At 44.8% G+C, this 24,261-nt stretch overlaps 1 protein-coding gene across 3 annotated transcripts in view; it reads left to right on the top strand.

Annotated features, from left to right (window-relative positions):
* FYN (FYN proto-oncogene, Src family tyrosine kinase) overlaps positions 1-24,261 on the top strand; it is a 210,720-nt gene that overhangs the window by 83,768 nt on the left and 102,691 nt on the right. For all 3 annotated transcript variants that reach the window (XM_055330828.1, XM_055330827.1, XM_055330826.1), the window contains one exon: positions 10,332-10,401. The gene's annotated coding sequence lies outside the window, so the exon portion shown is untranslated. The remainder of the gene's footprint in view (positions 1-10,331; positions 10,402-24,261) is intronic.

The raw sequence follows: 24,261 nt of genomic DNA, 5'->3' as shown, positions 1-24,261 counted from the left end.
TTTTAGCCCCTAACCACCCCCACTCCAACCAAAGGTAACTAATAGCATTATTTCTAGTGACATTGATTTTGTCTATTTTTGAACTTCATTTAAATAAAATTGTACTATGTAATCTTGTATCCCCCTTAACATTATATTTGGAAGATCCCTCCATGTTGTTATAAGTTGTACTTTGTTCATTCTCATTGCTGTGTAATGTCGTATAACCACACCACAATTTATTTAATGCTTCTAGTATCCTGCATGGACTTTTATGTTGTTTCCAGTTTGGGACTATCACAAAGAGAGCTGCTAGGAACATTCTCGTACATGTCGGTGGGTGAGCATATGTAACATGTCCGTAGGGTAGATCCCTTGATGACGAGACCTTGGGTCATAGGTATGGGCGTGGTCAGCTTTCAGATACTTCGAGTTTTCTAGCATCTTTATCAATTTACTCTCATCAGCTTGGATATGAGGGTTCCACTTACCCCATATCCTCAGCAACACTTTGTCGTTTTAGACAGTTTGGTTGGCGTGTAGTGGTAATGCATTGTGACTTTACTGTTCTTCAACTACTAAAGCATCTTTTAATCTGTTTTTAATGGACATTTGCATTTCCTTTTTTGTGAAATTTCTTCTGAAGTATTTGCCTGTTTCTTTATTGGGTGTCTACCTTTTCCTTATGGATTTGCAGGAGTTCTTTGCTGGATATAGTATTGTAATTATCTTCCCCTGTGTGCATGCCTTTTGATTCTGTTGATGTCATTTGACAGAGATACTTAATTTTAATATACTACAAACTACTGTATTTCCCCTTTATGATTAGAATTTACTTAGGCTCTGTTCCTTAAAAATCTTCACCTCTTGCAAAGTGTATTTTACCTTTCACATGTAGCTCTACCATCCATGCAGAATTAATCTTTACATGGTGTAGAGATTAAGAATAATTTTTTCATGTGGATACCCAGTATGTTCATCAACTAGGACTTCCATCACAAAGCACCACAAACTGCATGGCTTAAAACCTCAGAAATTTATTCTTTCCTAGCTCTGGAGGCTAGAAGTCCAAAATCAAAGTGTGAGTGGGGCCATGTTCCCTTTGAAGGCTCTAAGGAAGAATCCTTCTTAGCTTCTGGTGGTAGCCAGTAAATCCTTGGCACTTCTTGCCTTGCAGCTGCATTGATCCGATCTCTGTGTCTATAACCATAACCCGATTCCCCTTATGTCTCTGTCTGCCTAAATGGCCTTCTTCTTATAAGAACACCAGTCATATTGGACTAAGGCCCCATCCTAATCTACTATGACCTCATTTTAATGAATTACGTCTCCTAGACCCTTTTTCCAAATAAGGTCACCTGCTCAGGTACAAGAGAGAAGAGGGGATTAGTACTTTAGTGTATCCTCCTGGGGCACACAGTTCAACCCACAACACCCGGTGAACCCAGCACCATTTATTGAACTTCAGTGTCATCTTTGTCATAATTTAGATGACTATCTGCATAGGTCTATTTGAGGCCTTCTTTTTTGTTCTATTGGCCTATTTATCCTTTAACAAATACCATGTTATCTTAATTACTATTATTTTATGATGAATTTTGAATCTGATAGAATAAGTCTTCCAGCTGTGTTGTTCTTCAGGATTATCTTGGCTCCTAGCACTTTGCATTCCCATATAAGTTTTTGACTTTGCTTGTCAGTTTCCACCAGAAAAACAACAACAAAACAAAGCAAAAATAACTTTTTTTAATTGAAATTGCATTGAAAAAAATTTTGAGATTTTTTTTTTCAAGTTTTATTTTTATTTAATCTCTACACCCAAAATGGGGCTTGAATTCACAACCCCGAGATCAAGAGTTGCACACTCCTCTGACTGAGCCAGTCACAGGCCTGGGGAGAACCAACATATTAAAAACAGTGAGATTTCCAGTCCACGTACATTCATAACCCTCCATTATTTAGGTCTTTAATTTCTCTCAATGTTTTGTGTCAGACTTATCCTTTGTTGGACTTACTCCTAGGTATTTGATGTTTTTTGTTGTTGTTGTTGTTGTTGTTGGAATTGGTTTGAAGAAATGGGAAGGTGAGGAAAAAAAAGAAGCTTCTACTGGGTTTCTACTTCTACTTTACATTATTAGGAAATGTTCCTAAGTTAATGAAGCACAGCAGGACTAAGGTTTAAATTGAGGTCTCACTGACTGATTCCAAATAAGACCTAGGCAGATAAATTAGTTATCACTTCAGGAATGGAAGCTTGATGAGAGGTGAAATCATTCATAATGTGGAGTCCTTGGGGGTGGATAAAATAGGTCCTTGGTAGAGAAAAGGTGGAGGTGTTTGGTCACCCACCCTGCCACATGGCGAACCTGTGTTCAGGCTGGAAGAGATGAAGACAACATACAGAACCTGGGTGCGGGTAGGGAACTAGATCTGAGATTTTCAGAGTTCTTAGAACATTAGGACTCCCCCAGAAGAGCCAGATGGGCCAGCAGGATGGCCCAGGTGGTGGCGTTTTGAGTCCTTCTTCCCCTTGAGCCAGGACTGTTCTGTTCTACTTTCATCTAATACACTGTTGGCATTTAGTATAAACCTTGAAAATGTACACCACATGTGTATGGATTCACAAGGTTCTTGTACTAAAGAGATTGTATTAAACCTACCAGGCTGGATATTCTTTAACATTTCATTCATCCTTAGGATTCTGGGATTCTCATACTGTATGTAGCCAACCTCCACTCCAGGGGCTCTGTACACATCATTATGAACCTTGATCTTGGCAGCATTGTGATACCATGTGCATTCCGTGGGCCTTCCCAGGAGCCACTGCAGAATGTTTGCTTGGAAGGCCTTGGGAGGAGTATTCAAGTTGGAAGGGAGCTCAGGGACGTGTCCAGCAGCTGCAGCTGCACCTGCAAAGCAGTGTTTCCGTTGAGGCTCTGGACGGCAGATCCCTAGAAATAGCTTCATGTACAAGGACACATCAGAAATAATTCAAGTGTACTACAAAAACAGTTTCTATTTTCTTTTTACCTGATACGTAAATGATGTGATCCCCTGACAGAAACTCATTGTTCATTCTTTAACTCGTTTAGCGAAAGACATGATTATTATAAATATATACTTCATTCTCACGAGTCGTATAGAAGCAGAATCTTTATTTTTCCTCCTGAGAGCCAACTAATTAGACATTCCAGTGGCATTCATTTCTCCCCCGAATAAACTAGGGGTCTTCAGCCCAAAGATTTAAACTTAATAATTTATTACTATAATTATTAGAAATTATATCATTACTACTCCTACTTGGGGCAGATGGGGATGACAGGGAGCGAGGGGGAGCCCTAAAGCCCCACCCAACCCCTCCAGCCATCCCCTTTGCATGACTCAGTCCAACCATTTGTGCCAGTGAGCCCAAAATATATACCTCCCTAGTCTGACTTCAGAGCTGGCCTGTTGGGCAGCTGAGGATAAGCTCATTCGCTGGTTTGGTGGTGCCTCCAATTCTCTGAGCTGGCGTTTTGTAGTCCTTCCTTCCTACTCTCTTATTCTGTGGTCAGTAATTTCTTTCTGCTGGCCGAGTGCCTTCTGTGTTCATCTCTTTTTCTGTCCATCTCTCTTCCTCCTCATTTCTTCTGCCGTTTACTCCCCCTCCAGCAAATAATAAAACAGGCAACAACCAAGCCTCACTTGAGCCTCCCCAGCTTGTTGGAGTGAGGCCAGAAGAAATAGGGCCTTGCAGGCGAGGGAAGCAGATGGGTCAGCGGTGCCTTCTCAGAGCACCCGTCGTCCTCCCCCAAGAGGACCGAAGGCCACAGTCAGTCATGAAGCAGGCTCGGTTTTCTAGGCAACCCTGTGTTTTCTGGTTCCCATCCTCCCCTCTTGTGATTGGGCTCTGTGTGCTGGCTTGTTTAATGCATTATCCCACCATTTGGAACGCTTTAATTCTTCAGACAATTGACTTTAGACTTGCAGAGAATATGGTAGCATGGAAAGAGGATTGTATTTCAGATCTATTGTTACTTTTGTGCACAAGCTGCCCAGCTTGGACCTCATGCCATGCAGGACAGCAATGGCCCCCCCGGGGTGGGGCGGGGATGTCATTCTCCCCACCCACACATTCCTTGATTTTGAAAATAAGACTCAGCAAAGACTCCCACAGCTGTTTCTTAGCAAGTGGGCTCCAGGAGTGTGTCCTGGCTTTATCATCAGCCTGTACTGTCTAGAGGAAGACTTGGAATCTCCAGATTTTATATACTTTAGATACAGAATTTATATACTTTGGTTACAGAGGTGAACTAAAAAGGTTAATGCCCTTTGAATGCAACAAAATAAGTGGAAGTGCCTCTTCTGTGCAAGGCCCTGGGCCAGGCACAGTGCCAGTGGCTCAAAGATAGATTTAGAGTAGGTTCCTGCCCTCAAGGAGCTGGCTCTTTCCCTCGAAGCAGATGGCATGGGAAGTTCTATAGTAGAGGTACAAATAGAATGAGATTAATTCCAGTGGAGGAAACTGGACGAGAACTTCAGGAAGGGATTTATATTAGAGTCAGGCTAGAGGGATGGGTTGGTTCTCCATTCTTGCAGGTGGAGGGAAGAGCACCTAATGGGGAAGAAACAAGGCATATGAAGGCCTAGGAGAGGAGCAAGTGCAGGGAACAGCAAGTGCTTTGGTAAGACTGGGCATGAAGGAGGAAGAAGAAATGGAAGATAAGGTTGAGGTGGGTTTGGAATAATAGTGGAAATTGGAAAATAATAGCTCTGAGTACAAAGCTGAAGAGTTTGAGTTTATGGAAGTCATTGGGTGTTTTGTTTTGTTTCGTTTTGTTTCGTTTCATTTCGTTTCGTTTTGCAATGCCACCAAACCCTGAAGTCCTAAGAGGTGGCTCAGAAGCACTGCAGGGGCAGAGGTCCAGATCAGCTCCTCTCTTTTGCATTTTATGTACTGAGGAATTGTCTTTCTTTAAAGAGTATTCCATTTTAAGAGAAATGGAAACCCAGTGGTATATGCAAAAGAGACCCATTCATTTATCCAGTCAGTTAACAAATATTAAGTGACTCCTACATACTTAGTCCTGTACTAGGTTTGGCTGAAAGACCATTGAAGATCTCAAACTAATCAGTGGCATGGTAGCAAGAGCCCACTGGGTTAGCATCCTAACTTAGAATCCTGTCTCTGCTGCCCACTATTTATACGAACTTAGGCATGTCTCTCGGTCTCACTAGGATCAGAGTCTCACCTGGAAAATACAGGGCTGGACTGATAAGTCATTTCCAGCTGGGGCATTCTAGGGCTGATGTGATCAGAGCTATGATCCAGAGCTTGTTGGCAGAGTGGGGAAAAGGAGAGACCAAAGTCAGAGAGGCCAGTTAGGAGGTGATGGCAGGAACTTCTGAGAGCCATCCTAAGACTCTGAGCGGAGGGCGGATTTCACTTACTCAGGCAACAAACATGTAACACTCAGTACCAGCCACTGTGTGCTAAGCTAAGCATTGATAATATAGCAGCGACCGAAACCAAGTCCCTGCCTTCCAAGTACTTTGTGTCTAGGAGGCAGCAGGAGGGACTGGGAACATGGGTGATAGATGTAAGGATGTGATTTGAAACTCATGACAAGGGATGCTGGTTGGAGCTATGGAAGCATAGGAGGCACCAGAGAAGAGAAAACAAAAATATTTGGAGAGAAAAAGAGACCTGCAGTGATAGAACCTAAGGAACATTCTGTGGAGAACCAACTGATTTCACTCCGTGATAGCACAGTCTTCATCAAGCCAACACAACAAAACTGTCCCTCAAAATATCCGGTTGTGGCTAAGAAGCTGTAGGACACAGAAGAGATAATGTCCGTTTAGACAGCCAGCCCTCCTTGACTACCTACATCACTCCTATATATGAAGTAAGATTACCCCAAGGTCGTATATGGTTTTATGCAAGAGCAGGTCTATTTGGTTTCCTCAGAACAGTCTTTAAGAAATACCAGTGTATGTAAAAATGCTATAGGTGACGGCCCAAGTTGCTGGCCTCTCCAATCTTTTCCTAGACCAGCTGGCTCTTTTTTACTTTTCCCCAAGTTATTGGAGTGGATCCAGGAGCAGATTCTGAGATCCTCAAGCTTTTCCTTATTTACCCTGCCAGTAATTACATGTCACAGGTTGTCTTCACTACTGGAGTCTGAGAGCTGAGCAATTAGTCTCCCATTGTCTTTACAGGAAATGACATCCATGTGGCTTCTGGGGAAAACAACTGTTGACCGCTCTGGTTAAAATAATTTGGAAAGCGTTCAGCACTTCCTCTGGTTGATCATTTAAACTGGCTGATTTAGAAAGCCTTTGGAAATGAGCAAAGCTAACAAAGGTTGTTACAACCAGAAATACTCCTGAATCAGTTCCCCCAAAGAAAACAAGTCTCTGAACTGTTGCTCTGGTCTCTCAATGCACCATCTTGTCCAGACTCTTCAGCGTGCAGCTGAGCCCAATGCCTCGGTGTTCTGTTCCTTTTATAATGCTTTATTGGGCACTGATTAATCAAGATGCTTTCCAGCTACAGATAATTGAAAACCCAACTCAAGGAGTCCTGAAAAATAAGAAATTTACTGGAGCTCCATTGATTCCACAGACTTCAGAGTTGGACCTAATGCAGTCATGGCAACTCTGCTTCCCTGGGACATTTTGTCTTTGCTTTCCTCTCTGGGCCCGCTTTATCATCAGACTAGAGCGACGTAGCTACAGAAGTCCTAGGCATCGTATCCCACACAACATGCAGAAGGGGGCAGTTTATCTCAAAATAAGGAGAAGCTCCCAGCAAAACATTCTTCACATCCTGACGGCCTGATTTGGGTCACATGCCCAATCTTGAACCAGTCCCTGACAAGAGGAATGCGTTCCCCTTACATCAGTGCATTTGAAACCCTGTGGACCCGCAGATCACCTGGGGATCTTGTAAAACAGATTCTGATTCAGTAGATTTGGGCCGGGGCCTCAGAGCTGACATGTCTCAGAAGCTCCCTGGTGATGCTGATGTTGCTGGGTGGCACACCACAAGGCCTTAGGCCCTTCAGGTCCCCACCCTCCAGCTGGGAGTGCTGTCACCTGCCCCGTGACACTGTGGCTGAGGAATCTAGGGGATCTGTTAGGAAGAAGGGAGAAGGAATGACCCATGCAGACGGGGACTGTTTCCAGGGGTAATGAGAATGTTAACCTTTAAACCAGGAGTTGCTTAGGGTCTATGGTATGTATTAGAAGCAAAAAGTACATGCAGGGCAACGTGTTATATGGGAATGCCTATAATTATTGACTATTTATGAAGACGTATATGTCATAATTTTTTGAAGATTATTTATTAGGGTATGAGTGGGGGGTTGGGAGAGAGGGAGAGAAGCAGACTCCTTGCGAGTGCGGAGCCTGAGCAGGGCTCCATCTCAGGTCCCCGAGATCATGACTTGAGGCGAAGGCAGATGCTTAACCGACTGAGCCACCCAGGCACCCCATATGTCATAATTCTTGAAACGAAAGATTAAACACTCACTATCACACAGTTCTTTTTTTTTTTAATACCATATATCTAGTGTGTCTCAAAAAGTGCAAATTCAAATGAAATATATGTAAATGTCCTTAAGTTTAAAAAGAATGTGCCAGGCCCAGCTTTTGAGCTGTGTGAATATGTCATCTTTGTCCTCAGGGAGAGACTATACCCTCATTGTCCTAAGAGTCCCTTGATATGATGTTGAGCATGAAAAATACTGTCAGTGGTTGAATTCATGCGAAAGCAAATAATCATAATTGCCCTTATGAGTGATTTTCAGTGGAGAAAATTATACTCTCATCATTTGAAAAGAAAAAACTGTTTTGGTATTTTTTTTTAAGTTCACTTACTTTTTTAAGAGATCTCTACACCAGAGTGGAGCTCAAACCCATGACCCTGAGATCAAGAGTCGCATCTATTATTTTTAAGTTTTTCTTAATAAAGATACACAGGAATCCTGAGCTGCAGCTGTTTAGGGAGAAAGCTAATAAGACCAAAGGACTGGTGTCTATCCTGAAGCAGATCTATCATAGACCCAGTGGGGCTCAGAGTGAACTACACAGCCAGGTGTTGAGTAGGCCCTCCTGAGACAGTCTCTTTTTGGTGGTGGTGTCATCTCTGACCTCATATGCAAGGACAAGCATCACTGGGGAAGGAAGATGACATTTTACCACTCCATCTCCCGGAACCCCCGGCTCACATATGTGAGACCTATGGGAGAAGCCGGAGCAACTCTTAACTGGCCTTGCCTGCATAGGTCACCAAGGTGCTCATACTTAGGAAATCACCGGAGATTTCTCGTCTTTGCAAAAGCCCTGCAGGTTGAGAGATTCCCAGCTACTCTACACTCAGTACTCTGTGAAGGCAGGGACTGTGCTTGTGTGACGGGATAGTGGAACCGCCCTTCCCTTCCCAGGAGATCTGTCAGCAGCACTGACTGAGCATCCACTCTCTAAAGAGAAGTAAAAGAGAACATTTTGTTACCTAACTTCAGTAATTGATACTCTAAATATGGAGTGTTTAGGTGTGCTGTCTACATATTTAGGACCTCACAGCCTGCCAGAGAGACATGAAATAAAAGTCATAGTAGCTGACCTGTATGGGGCAGGTGAGAAAGCCCTTGGACTTGCTGATTGATTCAAACAGTGCTGGCCGCATGCTTTCCCACCTGGATGTGCAGTGAAGCAAAGCATTATTAGCCAAGGGAGGGGGGAAAAAAAGAGTACGTTCCCTTATAGCCTAAAAGGTAGGATACAGTAAGTGTATTTCAAGTATCTGTATCGAATAAAACATAGTTTTTGAAAGGACAAAAAAAGGGGTAAGATCATAGCCATTGGGAAAATCAAGGTAGAAAGGGCTCAAAAGAAGAAGAAAGTTGAGCCAGGCCCAAAAGCGGGGGCTCATGACCTGGGGTCCAGGAATGGAATTTGGGGCTCTGTGAACTTAGATGGGGGGGAATTGTTTTCACTAACCCTTAACCAAAATCTAACATTTCCTTCTATTACAAAAGCAGCATTGCATTAGTTCTTTGTCACCAATAGAAATTACAGGTATTTTCATATTACATTATGGTTATAGAGACTTCCTAAAATATCATTTATGTCCAATAGTACTTCAAATTACAGTAATTATTAAACTTCTGCTGGAACTTATTTAAATATGGAAAGAAACAGTTTTGTCACATATTTTGATAACTATATATCAACATACTTCTTTGGAATCCTGTTCACGTATTAATTTTAAGCATTTAAAAACATTATTCTGAGAAACGTGTCTCTAGACAGCCTACGGCACAGAAAGGGTAAAGAAAAATGGCCCAGACGATGGCTTGGCCTCCTACCAGCAGTTATGAGACAGAGACTCTTGGGAGGACCTGGCAGGCCCATGGACGCTGGCCAGGATAGGTGACTGGATGCTACGGCTTCCGGTGGAAAGATGTGGAGATAGAGCAGAGGGGAGCTGGAGTCCCAGGCTAATGTAATTTCACAGATAAATTTGTAGGTCATGGGAAGCCATGGAAGGTGTTTCTGCAAGGCCTCTTAAGTTGTGTTTGGGAAGGATGCCTTGCAGAGCCACGAAAGTAGGATTGGAAGGAAAGAAACCGGGGGCCAGGGAACCGGTTCCTGCCAGAAGCAATGCCAGGTGGTGTAATGATAAGATAGAGAGAAGGCGATGAGTTCCAGCACGCCCGCAGGACTAGAAGGGCAGGCTGGGACCTGGCTTTACCCAGGAGGTGAGGAAGGCCGTGTTTGTTTCCAGGCCCGGGTGATTAGGAGACAGATAATAGCTCCTTGCATGCCCTAAGTGTTTACTGCATGTCAGGTGCTGTTTTAAGCCTTGCTGTGACATTTATATGTCATTATATTTATCACATTTAATCTCCATAACCACCCTGGGAGGTCAGTACAATAATCCCTATTTTACAGATAAGAAAACGAAGTCTAGAAATGAACGGCGAGTGTCTCATGGCCAGCAGTTGCGAAGAGAGTGTGTTATTGAAGGAAACAGGGAAGAGAATTGGCTTGGGGGGAGACTTTCCATGAGTTCAATTTTAGATCTTCTTGCATTGTTTTGTCTTCCATTATTTTAAAGGGCTGAAAATTCAGGTATAGTGTGAGCAATAGTTTCTGGCTTATTTCATTGTCCAGATTTTTATTCGTTTGTTATTATGGGTGCCGAGTTAATTTGTAAATTGGTTTCATCTTCCTTTGAAAAACAAGCAGTAAGTGTTTGGTACGTTGATGAGTGCCCCCAAAGAAGGACAACTGTGTGCTTTCCAGAAGAGTAATTAATTCTGTGTAGAGATGCATTTTTCCTTTTGTTGTGGTTTGTCTTTCAGGACTGGTCCAGCAGCTGTATTAGAAGACATGTGGTGTGTATAAAGTTTGTGATACTTGGGGGAAATTTTGGTAAGTGTTACTGCTTTTACTTCTGATACCTTTTGTGGTAAAATGGTGTCCCAAAGAGAAGCCATTGCCTTGTTTTGTGCATCTTTTAAATCTGCACTCAACTTGGACAGAATGGGACTTTATAATTAGATGTGACATTCAATCACTACTTGTTGACAGTATGACATTTTTTTCCTGTTATTGCTGATGTTATTAAGAAATATGGAGTTTTCTAAGATTTAGTAAGAAGTCTAGATTTAGGGAAGCTTCTGGATGTGGGGTGAAGAATACCCTTGACAGTTTAGCTTATGGTCCAGGTAACCCATGGAATATAAGAGTAATAAAGTGCAGACCAGTAGAAAAACAACAATAAAAATTCTCCACAGCAGAGAAATCCTTATGGCTTCTCTGTTGAAATGAAAAATGGGCAGTTCGCTGCTTGGGGAATGGGAAATTGAAGGAAATCAAGAATCCCATCATGTGTGGGAGCCAGTCCCAGCATGATGACAGTGACCCAAGAGACCAAGCACATTAAGTTCAGTAACCACCCAGAATACTTTGCTAGCAGTAGTAAAAGTCTTCAGGGTCAGGTGACCTGGCTTAAAATTTAGTTCTCCACTAACTGATTGTTACATACACTCTCTGAGCCTCAGTTTCCTCATCTGTAAAACGAGGCTTATAATGTTATCTACCTCATATGGTTGTTACAAGAATAAAATGAGCTAAGTGGTACTGGGGCATGGTAGGTGCTCAGTAAAGCAGTTATTCTTGATAACAGCACAGTCTTATTTGGAAATTGGACATTTACCACTAAAGTCAAACTACCAAAAGATGTACATATCTCCCAGCAGGAGGGCCACCAAGGGTGGGTTGGTCACACCACATTTGCTGTCACAAGGGATGTCCCAGCTGGTCCATCCTCCAGAGTCCACTCTGCGGCAACCCCAAGACATTTGTCATCTTCTCCACTGCTGTCCACCCATTCTTAGACAAGCATGGCTAATTTAAGTTCCCTTCCCTGCCACCTTTACAGCTAAGTGCAGTCATCTTTGTTAGAGTTTTGTCTGGTTTTGAAATTAATGTTACTTTGAACCAAAATAATGAAAAGGGAAAAAAGAGTCGAAGAGTAGCTGGCACCCCTGGTTTGGGCTCAGTTGCCATATTTAGGCTTTCATTTCCAAACCTTTCTTTGGATTTTTTAAAAAATCTATGCTTATTGTGTACCCTTCCCAGAGATCCAGTTATTGAACTGAAATTTTTAAGCTTTGACTAAAAGAATTTGACTTTGTGGTAGAGCTTATATCTGTGGTTGGAGGGAATCAACCGTGTCACTGCAGGTGGGCTGGTGTTTAAGATCGGTGTCCCCAGGTGGCCCCTTCCAGTTTCATGGACTCAAAGAGACAGACACAACCTCAGGGATTGTCTGGCCCCACTAGCCCCAACAAAGTCTCTTCTACAGAACCTGTGACCGAGAGGAGTCCAAATTCTCTCAGAGGTGAGGAGCTTACTACTGTGCAGAGCAACTTACTCCAATTAAGGGGCACAGGGAAAGTTTAGGGGTTGATGAAATTATTTGTGGCAGTGTTTATATGGGTATATGTTTCATGCAAATTCATAGAACTCTACAATGAAAGGGTGAATTTTCCATAATTAAACCTTAGTTTTAAAATGGAACAAACAAACAAACCCCCAAGCAGACAAATACATAGACATGTAGTTCAAATTGTTAAAAAGAAAGAGGGAAGGGAGGAGGGAAGGAGAGAGGGAAGGAAAGCAATCTAGTCCTTCCACTGAAGGGTAGGTGCTCCATGAGGCGTGAACTTGGTCTTCTTCCTTCCTCTGGTCTCAGTGACTGGGCGGTGCCTGGCATGCAGAAGGCCTCTGATAAATATCTCTTGAGCCATCTATGCTTGTAGTCACTTTCTAAGCAAAAGTCTCCCCACTCTCTCACACAACAGCCCTTTGGGTATTTGAAGACCCTCTCCCTCATCGTTATTCGTCTTTTCTCCTCTGGGCGGAATTTAACCATGTTCCATCCACGTACTGTTTCCCTCCTGATGTTACATGCCTCGCCCTCCCCCAGCCTGCCTCTCCAGCATTAGAAACTCTGCCCCCGAGGTGATCCAGCCATGGAGCAGTACCCGGGGCTGTTGCTTCTGTAGACCATGTCAATAGATTCCAACCCTAATCCTCTTCCTTTGCAATCAGTACCGAGTGCCTGGTAATGGATCTGAAAGATTTCTAAAACAAAAACAAAACACACACACACAGTAGTGTCTATGGATGGGGCGGGAGGGAAAGGTAGGGAGGATAGCCATCCAAGAGATAGGGTGATGACAGATCCATCCTCTTAAGTGTCTTGACCGAAATGAGGCCAGGTCTTGCCCCCCTTTGTTTAAAACAGCAGTAGTGCTGTGTATAAATCTTTTAAGGTAGCACCCTATCACATCCTGACTCTTCATTATGAGTCATAGGAAGTTTGAAATTCTTAAAAAAAACTTGTGAGTGCCTTGAAAAATCTAGATTTTTTTTTTAACCCCCTAGCCATGCCATGGGGAGATGTATGAATACATAAATATAAAGAGTGGTGGTTCTCAACCTGAGTTAATTTTGTTTCTCCCAAAGGAGGAGGCAAAGTATTTTGGTTGTCACACCTGGGTGGTGGGAGAATGTGTGCTCCTGGCCTAGTGGGTGGAGGCCTCGGATGCTGCTATAACTATCTTACGGTGCGCAGGACAGCATCCGCCACACCCAGTGATCAGGCCCGAGGTGTTGAAAATGCTGAGACCGAGAAACCTGATATGGAAGTAATAAAAAAAAAATTAATGTTCAAAGCGCTATTACTTTGAAGGTTTAAAATTTTAAATACTTTGACATTTAAATATCTGTAAGTATAGAACTAGAAAACATCAAGAAGTTTGGTCACAGACCTCGTAAGGGACCGTCTCTTACACTACCCGTAACTCTGAGCAAGAACCGACTTCCATGGATTCAGGCAGACAGATGGGCATCTGAAGGCTTAGGCTGATGACTGTTGACTGAGAAGTGAGACTCACACAACACGATCCCCGCATTCACACAAAGGAGGTTGTCTCCTGTTTTGATTTCAGCCCCAGTTTCTTCAGAAGAGGCTGCCTTTAGATGGTCTCTGAGATGAAATGGTATTTCAATCTGGGGCCAGTCCTTCCTTTTGAAGCAAGGGCAGCGATTCTGCTGTGATGAAAATGTGCTTAGGGAGGAGAGAGATCTCATTACCGACGACTGAGATTGGGTATTTTGGTCCACGGGGCTGTTTATCTGCATCAGTTTCCTAGTGACACCACAGTCTGGTTTAAATGTAAGTTGTTGAGAGCTTTTGTAGCCCAAGATGGCTACACTTGCTGAAGCAGGGAGAGTAAAGCAACATATGTCAAGTTGTGATATAGCACAAGCCACTTGAAAAAGACTTTAATTATAGGGCTTGTTTTAGGAGGGTAACTGTGCTTTTTTGTGAGGTATATTTTGGGATCCACTAACCCAGCTTCAGGGCTAGTAATATCTTCCCAGAAAGGGTGTGGCTTGTGCTCGTGGACATAAATATTCTCTTACCAAAGCCTTTGGTGTAATATTCCTTCGACTTCGCTACCCTCCATTTTTCTGGTTATGATAATCTGTCCCTTCGCAAGGCTGCTGTGAAAATGTGTTCTGGAAAGTTGGAGAAGAAAAGGGTAAAAGATCTCATTTCAGATGGCCAAGTCCAGAGATTTAGAGACTTTACATGATCAGCCTGCTGTTTTTAAGATGAATAGAATGTGGAGGAGTGCACCAAAGCTGAATAGTAAGCAGCGTCGGGTGAGACAGCAAGAATGCTGAATATCCTAATGTAAGGAACTATAGAGAAGCTACACATGTATAGCTCCTTCCCTGCCAGCACTGCCTCTCCAGCGCCCGGGTAGCTCTCGTGGGCAGGCTCAGTGCCCTTTTACCGCAGCGAAGGCCCTCGAGCATGGGTATCCACCTGCACGTAGCTCTTCAAGACTCTCACCTCTGGCGGCCTCCTTCACTTCCCTCTTAGTACCTGAGGCCTTTGGGCTCCCTCAGCGGAAGGGTTGGAACTTTCTGTCCAGTCAGCGTTTCCTCGTCCTCCTTTGAAAGCGAAGGATAAAAGGAGAAATCAGATCAACACAATAAAACCAGCTTTTCATCTACGCAGTGTGTGTGGCAGGTGGGCAGGGAGGAGGAACAGAGGTAGAGTAAGAATGATTTTTTTTTTTAATCAAAAAGAACCAACCACACCTGAGGGCACAGAAGCACTTTTGCCTAAATTCTAAGTCTCGAAGGCAGTAAAATGAGAGCGAGAAGGCCCCAGGAGGGAGATTGAAGGCAAAGCCTGCTAACTGTAGAAGTCTCCGGAGAGGTGGCCCCTGTTCTCCCAGGAGCCGTCTGCGGCCTGCATCTGAATCACCCAGAGAGATTGCTTAAGGGTGCAGGTCCCTGGGCCCAGTCGAGGTGGATGGAATCTGAACCCTTGTAGCAGGTGTGTTCTTCACGTCACACTCCAGGTGGCTGCTGTGCACACTCACAGGCCACCCTGCCCAGCCTCTAAGATTCCCTTCCCTGAGCAGGGCTGAAGAATGCAAAGAACAGATCTGCTATTTTGAAGGTCGGGGCTGCGCATGTTGCTCCTTGCTCCGCTGTGCATGGGCCGATAGAGCACCATGTTCTGCTACCCTGTTCTCTTGATCCTTGAAGTTGCTCCTTGCTCACCAAGAGGAGTGTCCTTCTCATCCCAGATTAGACTGAGTGCCATCCTAAGCCAGATTCTTTGAAGCTGCTTTGAGACCGGCGTCCATCTCATAAGCTCCCGTGTCTCTGCCGTCAGCCCTCACGCAAAAATCTACACTGCAGCTTGGGTTTTGTCTGCAGTAGTGCTTATTTCCCATTTACGGAGGGGAAGCGTTTTCAGACTGAGTTGGCTGTTGCATACTCTAGTACGAGGCTGGACAGCTAACACCGGGTAATAGATCCCACCTGGGATTACAGGTATTTGGACCAAGTCTATAGCCCTGCCTCTAACTGGAAAGGCTGCCCGTGCAAACGCGTATTACGATATCATTTGTATAGCTGATGCAAGGGTAGAAGGAGCTGCAGCATTTTTGCCCTCCCAAATCGCCACTTAGGTGGTGGAACAGGTATTAACCCCTGATAAAATCAGTGACTCCAGGAATGTAGCCTGTGTCTTAGGCAGGAGGCCCTTGGGAGTTGTGGGGGTGTTCCTTGTCCTCTTCTCAAAGTCGGGAGGCAGTGTTGGCATGTGGGGGTGTGGAGAGTCGGGTAGGGTTGGTAAATGTCCTACAGTGTCTGAGACAGTCCTGCCCAGTGAAGAGTTGCACCCCAACTAAGAAGCCCTGCTCTGCAGCTGTACAGCCGACGCGGGCAGTAGAGCCAGGTGTGTATCTATGCTCTCTGAATCCAGGCCCCCCCTTTTTTATTTACTCATAGAGACACACTCACACAGAGAAGCGGGCTCCATGCAGGGAGCCCGATGGGAGCCCAACGGTAGGTGGGACTCGATCCCGGGGTCTCCAGGATCACGCCCTGGGCTGCAGGCAGTGCTAAACCGCTTTGCCACTGGGGCTGCCCTGAATCCAGGACCTTTACGGCCCTGTCCGTGTTAAAGGCATCACAGAATTAATTCCTGCTTCACTGGGAGTTCTCACTGCATTAAAAATTGAATTCTGGGTGACTATTCTTTGGGTTGAGCCTTTGCTACTCTGCACCAGAACGCGGGCACAGCATGCTCGATGTGGAAGCAGCCTTTCTGAAACCTCAGTAGCCCTGCTTGACCAGCACCCTGTACCTGTCTTTTTTTTTTTTTCTTTTAATGCCCGGCCCAGCCAGAAAGAGTGCCGTCTTTGAAAAAGATCAAAGCCCAAGAGGATGCTCTCCACCTAGAGCCTTTGATCCAATCTTATTGGCTTAAAAACCATCCAGATAGGGAATTAGGTGTCAATTTCAGGAGTTTTTTGATACGGTATCTCTGGCTTCCTACCTTACCTGGTACACTTCTAGGGCCTACTATGGGAGCTTTATTTAAAGTTTGGTTTTGATGTCTGCCAACAAAGCAGCCAAAACAGTGGCTACATCAGCTTGAATGAGCACACATGAAATTTATTAAAGTGGTAAAAATATCACCATACTGAATGAAAAGGCACACAGTGAAGCTGACCTGAATATAAATATATCAGGATTATGAAAAGAGGAGGGAGTGATATTATGTGATTTTTTTCCCCCTCTCATTTTTTTTCTTTCTCTCTTCCAGTTTCCTTCCCAACTTTTTATTCTGAACAAAGCCACTAGTTTGGGAGGATGGCAAAACCAACACCTATGTGCCCTTTACCTGTAAGATTCGCAGATTGTTCTGAATTTGCCATATTTGCTTTCTTTATTCCTTTTTCCAATTATCTATACACATATATATCTATATGTATTATATATAACACACATGGCACACCTTACATAAATTTTTGCTACACCATTTGAAAGTTAAAAACATCTTGGCACTTGACCTCTACACATTTCATTGTGTTATCTCCTATGGGTTCCTCTGCACAACCACGATATTATACCTAAGAACTTAACAGTAATTTCATGACATCATCTAACATGCATTCCACATTCAGACAGCTCCCTGTTGGCCAGGCTGCAGGTGGTACAGAGCATCCTGCACTCTGGGCCGTGCCTGTTTCTGCATAGTGTCGTTCAGCTTGCTCCTTCTTTCTTGCTGAAAATTTTTAGCTCTCGAGGCTTGGTATTCGACGCAGGTTAAACATCTTCTGCAGCAAGAATACTCCACAGGTGATAATGCGTGCTTGATGCTACATCACGGCAAGAGGCCATTGATGTCACGTTGTCCCACCATCCACAGAGCCTAGTTTGATCTCTTGAGCAGGGTGTGCTAACCAGACCTCACCCTTGTCCAGATACACTTTGAGTCAGTAAAGGCATCTGTGGGCTGGTTCATGGATCCTTTATGAACATCCTGTCACCCACCTGCCTTGCGTCCTCAAGTATCAATGGATAATCCTCGCCTGGATCCGTTACTATGTTGGGATGATGTCTGATATTTTTTCCCCTTTGCTTTCTCTGCCTCGGTTCTTGATATTGAATGACCTAGGCCTTCATATTTTTTACAGTGACGAATTAGACACTTCCCAGGTGGTCAGCTAGATTTTGCTGTGATAACAGATTATGCTAACCACATTTCTTTCTAGTCTCTAGGATAAGAAGGAATAACTCTAACAAAGTTATTCACTACCTGCCAGCGTACCACCTGGGCTCCTTAACTGTAGAGCTTCTTTCCCTTCTTTCCCCACAACAGCTCAGACTAGCAAGGAAAGGGACTTGCTCAGGGTCACCCAACTCCCCTGGTGGCACCAAGATCAGGCCAGATCGATCAGGCTCAGAACCAGGGATTTTCCACTTTGCTCTGTTCCCTCTGATCCCCTACCCTGTCCGTGTCTCACACCTGCAGTTCTTGCCTTAGACAAATGCCTCCCCGACTGGGTCGGTCTGTGAAACAAGGCATAAGCCGGGGAGGGTATTGCTGTGCCGCTGCAGAAGCAAGCCACACACGCCTAAAAGATGCCGGTGTTACTGGGCCCAGAACTCTCCGAAATCACCATCCATATTGTAACCATCCCAAGTTTTTCATGCTGGTAGCTGATTTATATATTCTGACACTCGACAGCAGAATCGCTAGTTTTCAGCACCTGCGCTGCAGCCGGCTGAGGCCCCTCAGGTCAGCCAAGGCTTTGTTTAGAAGTGGAATTCTGTGCCTGTTTTTAACATACTCTTTCAAACAGAAATTCATGGTCTTGCAATTTGATTTGAGGGGCGTTTGGTTTTTGAAGAGGGGGAACGTGGGGTTTTTACTTCTGTATTCTATAATTCTATAACTGAAGTATTCTTAGAAAACCTTGGATTTCTTACTTAGTAGGTTAATAGCACAGTAGCAGACTTTTCATCTGTGGCTTTGAATGAAAGCAAATACATTTCCCTCTGAATCTCATCTGCATGATTTTTCTGTTTGAAATTGTTCTCTGAGGGGCGGCTGGGCGGCTCAGTCGGTTAAACGTCTGCCTTCGGCTCAGGTCATGATCTTGGGGTCCTGGGATCGAGTCTCACCTCAGGCTCCCTGCTCAGTGGGGAGTCTGCTTCTCCCTCTGCCTCTGCCCTTTCCTGCCTCACTCTGCTTTTTCTCGCTCTCTCTCGCTCTTTCTCAGATAAATAAATAAAATCTTTTATAAGAAAACATTAAAATTGTTCTCTCAGTCCTTACCAGGGAGGCGAAGTCTGTATGTTTTACCAAACGCCTCGCGCTCCTGTTCTTTGTGTGTCTTTAACTACAGTAACGAGTCACAGAAGAAACTGTGTGCACTTGTTCTCATGAGGGGAACGGAAGCAGAGCTGACACAGATGAATAGCTGTGCTCATGACAGTCACACACACACACACACACACAGAGAGAGAGAGAGAGAGAGAGAGAGGCAGAGACACAGGCAGAGGGAGAAGCAGGCTCCATGCACCGGGAGCCCGACGTGGGATTCGATCCCAGGTCTCCAGGATCGCGCCCTGGGCCAAAGGCAGGTGCCAAACCGCTGCGCCACCCAGGGATCCCCCCCTATTTTTTTTTTTTAAGATTTTATTTCTTATTTGAGAGAGAGCATGAGCACAAGAGCAGGGGAGAGGGGCAGAGGTAGAGGGAAAAGCAGACTCTGTGCTAAGGAAGGGGCCCAGTGTAGGACTCGATCCCAGGACCTTGGGATCATGATGTGAGCCAAAGGCAGACACTTAACCGACTGAGCCACCCAGGTGCCCCAACTCTAATCAGTTGTAGCAGAAATCATCCTCGAGTTTGGAGTGATGGGGAACCGATCGCAGGTAGAGGCCTCCTCTGGTTTCACTTCATGCCACAGGAATTTAGTCCTGCCCTCCCATTTTCCAGATTAACAACCTGAGGCAGAGGCAGACTGAGTCGGGCCCGGGTCAGACCTAATTAGCTTGAGAGTCTCTTGTGCCTCCTCCTCACGTCTCCTGAAGCTAAAGTTTTCAGTCAGCAAGTACCAGCCACGATGCTTCACCCCCGGCATGACGCTCATCCCACAGAAACACAAGACGTTTCTTCCGTTGCTAACCCTCCACAGCCCAGCCTCCCTTCGCCAGAAACAGTTACCAAGTGAGGAAGCGAAGGTCTCAATCCCTGCTGCCCAATAGAGAGAGAAGGCAAAGAGCATGTATGCCTTAAAATGTTCTAGTAGTCAAAAAAAAAAAATTTTCTAGTAGCCATGTGAAATGAAAGTAAAAAGAAATAGGTGGAATCAATCTTAATATTCTTTGACCTGAGATGTATCTAAACTATCCTATCATCATGCAACCAGTATTAAAAATCATGGAATAGTTGTGTGCGAAGTCCTAGAAATCTCCGTGTGTGTTCGACCCCTAACAGCACATCTCCGTTTCGACAAGCCACCTTTCAGGCGCTCCACGGGGCTCGCAGCTATTAGTGGGGGCCACTCCCAGGGAGATCCTTCCACTGAATCTCTTGAGAGAAACTTAATCAGCAGTCTGAGGCCACATATTTCTATCCTCTGTGTGCCACTTTTTCCCCCAGCTAACTCTAATTACAGGGAGCCGCTTGGTTTGGCCATAACGGCTGGCTCAGCAGTTTCCCACCCGTCCTGGCAGCTGGCGAGACCAACGTACCCTGCCTTGTAAATGATAGTGGGAAGCATGCTTCCAAACGTCTCCACGGCAGTGTCCATGATTCCCTTTTCTCTGAGGGGGTGACTTGATGGCATTTTGCAAAACCAGGGTGATTTGTTGTCGTTGCCGTCAAATTCACCCTTTCTGAAAGACCCATTTTAATCAATGGACTATTAAAATACACGCAGGCTTGCAGTATCCCAGGACCGCAGCAGAACAGGTAGGCGTTGTACGTTTTTGTACATTTTTTGGGCTGTTTTTACACCAAGTATATATACCTCCGTTTTGATTCACGATGGTTTCTTCTTCTTCCTCTTCCTCTTCTTTTTTTTTTTTTTTTTTTGGCTAGTCAAACACTAGTCAATACATCAGCCCCATTTTGAGCATTATTCACAATGAAACCAAGATTATTCACAATGAAACATTAGTAAAGGTCAGATTCCATTTCCACTAAATGTCAAGTCTCCTGGCTATTGACCCTATCACTGGAAGTATTTGGATCATAATACAATCTTGGGGTGGGGGGCGGGGGGGCAGATGACAGAAGAAGGGTGACAGGCCCCTGGACTTGGGTATGATGGATTTCACCCAAACAGAAATGTTGATTTGTAAAAATAGAAATCTGAATAGGGTAAAGATTGCCCCATATTAATTAGAGGCCAGACTCCACATAGTCCAACAGTCTTGGCTAAGTAAAGGATAGAGAAGATAATGTCTTTTGTCCCCCTTATCCCGTGGCCTCTTCTAGTCATTGAAGGATGACACCATCAAACCAGAGAAATGAATTTCCCCTATTTTCCTTCAACAGTGTATTCCTTAGGTTTTAACCTTGTGTCGATCTCTCTTAATCACAGAGCCCCTGAATCTTTAGGTGTCACGTTGCATTTGGAATCAAACTAATGTGTTTCTTCTCTCACCCCATCCCTTCTCTACATTAATCCTCAGTCTCCATTTAAATCACAGCACCTACCCCCCCTTTTTTTAAGAATTTTTATTCATTTATTTGACACAGAGAGAGTGTGCACTAGTAGGCTGAGCAGCAGGCAGAGGCAGAGGGAGAAGCAGGCTCCCTAATGAGCAGCGAGCCCAATGTATGGTGGATCCCTGGACCTGGGATCATGACCCAGGCCAAAGGCAGACGCTTAACCAACTGAGCCACCCAGGTGCCCCAGTCACAGCCCTTTTATTCACTCTGATTCGAAGCCATTTTCATGTCTTTGAGTGGCTATCTCGTGTTCATTTCAAAAATATCATTTACTAGCTCTGTTTCTTCTAAACAACCAGAAATCATACTTGACTCCAGCCAAGTGTTTTACTTCCAGTGGGATACCAAGTAGAAATGTTTCAGTTTCATCTTCAGTATTAATAGTTGACTGAGAGTGATGGATGGGGAGCTGAGGAAAGGAAAGGAAATCCAGAATACAGTGGCAGAGGACCATCCACTCCAAGGATTCTTCTCTGAATCACCAGTGGGGTTATTAAAAACCCTGGCCTCACAGGCAGAGGCCCTGGGGGGATAGGATCCAAGCAAGTATTTAAGAACCACCTCCCCTCACTCAGTTGTGTCCATTTGTCAAAATTCAGGGACAGTTTCACTCTCTGTAAGCTATACCTTAACAAAGTTAATATCCTGAGGTATATTTATATATGCACACATTGCAAGTTTTGAAATTTTTGACACTTAATATGGGGAATAATTTAACTACCAAACTGGACTCTGAGATAAAGCTCCCCATCAAAACAAGCATTTGTTCATTCAGTAAACATTTAGGAGTAGTGCTGAGCATTGTTCCTGCCTTGGGAAAACAGAGGTACATTGAGACACAGTACATGACAAGGGTTTTGTTTTATGGGTGAGACCAAACTCCACCAAGTAGGATGCAAAACGGAAAGTATAATATGAGTATTTCTATGGAGCACAAAAGGAAAAGCAGATCCCCAGTGTACACACACGTGCACACACACACATTCCCACACACACATTCCCGGTTCTACCCCCACTGCCTTCTTGAAGATGGAATAGGGTAGGCAGTGTGTTAGGAAAATTTCACAGGGAAGCCACAGAACATGAGTCCTGGGGCATGATTAAGCAAGGAAGTGGAAAATATTATGCCTGTTTTTCAAAGGAATGACTCTCAAAATTTGGTTTGAAAGTTAAAAAAAAAAAAAGTTATTATGGCATCACTTTTTTTTTTTTTTAAGGATTTTATTTACTTATTTGACAGAGAGAGACAGAGATAGTAAGGGAAGGGAGGAGAGGGAGAAGCGAGCTCCCCCCTGAGCAGGGAGCCCGATGCAGGACTCAATCCCAGGACTCTGGGATCATGACATGAGCCCAAGGCAGACGCTCAATCAACTGAGCCACCCAAGTGCTCTGCATCAATTGTTTTTAAAGTGATTTCAAGGGACGCCTGGGTGGCTCAGTGGTTCAGTGTCTGCCCTCACCCCAGGGCATGATCCTGGGGTCCTGGGATCGAGTCCCACATCAGGCTCCCTGCATGGAGCCTGCTTCTCCCTCTGCCTGTGTCTCTGCCTCTCTCTGTGTGTCTCTCATGAATAAATAAATAAAATCTTTAAACATAAAGTGATTTCAGTAACCTTTCATACTGCCCAGTTTTTTTGTCCTTATCTATCTGGTCACAGTGCCTGACACACAGTAGGTGGGCTGAATTGAATCGATGCTTTCAGTCTGCCTTTCCCTGACAAACTATCATACACGGTTGTCTCTTAGGATAATAAAGTCGTGTATAATTTTCAAAACAGAACCCACATTACCCCTGTGACCGCTGCTTCCTAAATACTAAAAATGACTGCCCTTGAAGAAAAGTGCATACAAGACCATTCAAGTGGTTCCTGACGGTACATGTCACAGTATGATTTGATTTTTATATTTAAGGAACATTAACTCTTCTTTCTAACCCAGTTTTTTATTCTTTTTCATTTTAAATATATCCAAGGTTTTGGATAAGCAGCTGAGCCAAAAGAAATGATCGTGGCCTCTCCTACCCAGTCTGTCCTTCCACCAGATCCAGGACATAGCACCGTGTTTTCCTGGGTCTTGGATGCTCTTTCAGGAGTTGGGGAGCAAAGAGTAGCTGAGAGCAGCTGTTGACACTGAATCAAAAAAAAAAAATACAGTCAGTGCAGGGCGTCCACTTGCCCAGGACAAGTGCTCTCCCTACACATTTTTTTTTTAAGCTCAATCTACTCTGACAATCGAGTTGTTTCCATAGATTTTTATTTTATTTCTTTATTCCTGAGACACAGAGAGAGAGAGGCAGAGACACGGGCAGAGGGAGAAGCAGGCTCCATGCGGGACTCGATCCCGGGACCCTGGGGTCACACCCTGGGCTGAAGGCGGTGCTACACCGCTGAGCCCCCCAGGCGCCCCTCTCCCTACACATTTTGCAGCTGATCTGCGAGTTACCATTATGGGTTACTTTGATACCGCCAAACATAGCAGGAACGGTCGTCACGCTGTGTGGTGACGAGGCGGGCCGGGGACCAGCTGGCGTATTGCTTCTTTTGGAAGGCCGAGTAGCATTTCTAGAGGTGCTCGGTGCGTTGGAAGCTCTCGCGGCCATTCTACCTACTTCCCGAGCCTAAACGGAACGTGCATTCCGGTCTCTGTTCCAATAACTAGCCCTTCTGGCTGCAGGGAAAGTAGATGAAGCCACAAGAAGCGGGTTTAGGGTTTTAAATGGCAGCATGGACAGGCCACTCTCCGTGGCGCTGGGCGTGTGATTGGGATCCGAGCTCCCCTCTGCAAGCCAGCTGCGGGGTCTTGGTCCCTGACTCTCCCCTTCCTACTTTCCAGGGTGGGGTGGGGGGAGTCCGGAATCGCAGGAGCTGAGATGTGGTGCTCGGGTGATGCCTGGCACCATTACATGCTTATTCCGTGTCAGGCCTCGTGCCTTTGGCCTTGTGAGCACACAGATCGATTCTTGCCATCTTCTTGTTTAAAAGCTGTCCAGGGGTGACAAAACATGAGAGATACCTGACTCTGGGAAACGAACAAGGGGTAGTGGAAGGGGAAGTGGGCAGGGGGTTGGGGTGATGGGCACTGAGGGGGGCACTTGGCAGGATGAGCACTGGGTGTTCTGCTGTATGTTGGCAAATTGAACTCCAATAAAAAAA

This window comes from Nyctereutes procyonoides, unplaced genomic scaffold (genome assembly GCF_905146905.1).
Source record: "Nyctereutes procyonoides isolate TBG_1078 unplaced genomic scaffold, NYPRO_anot_genome, whole genome shotgun sequence".
Lineage (NCBI taxonomy): Eukaryota > Metazoa > Chordata > Mammalia > Carnivora > Canidae > Nyctereutes > Nyctereutes procyonoides.
This window is presented reverse-complemented; position numbering and strand designations above follow the sequence as displayed.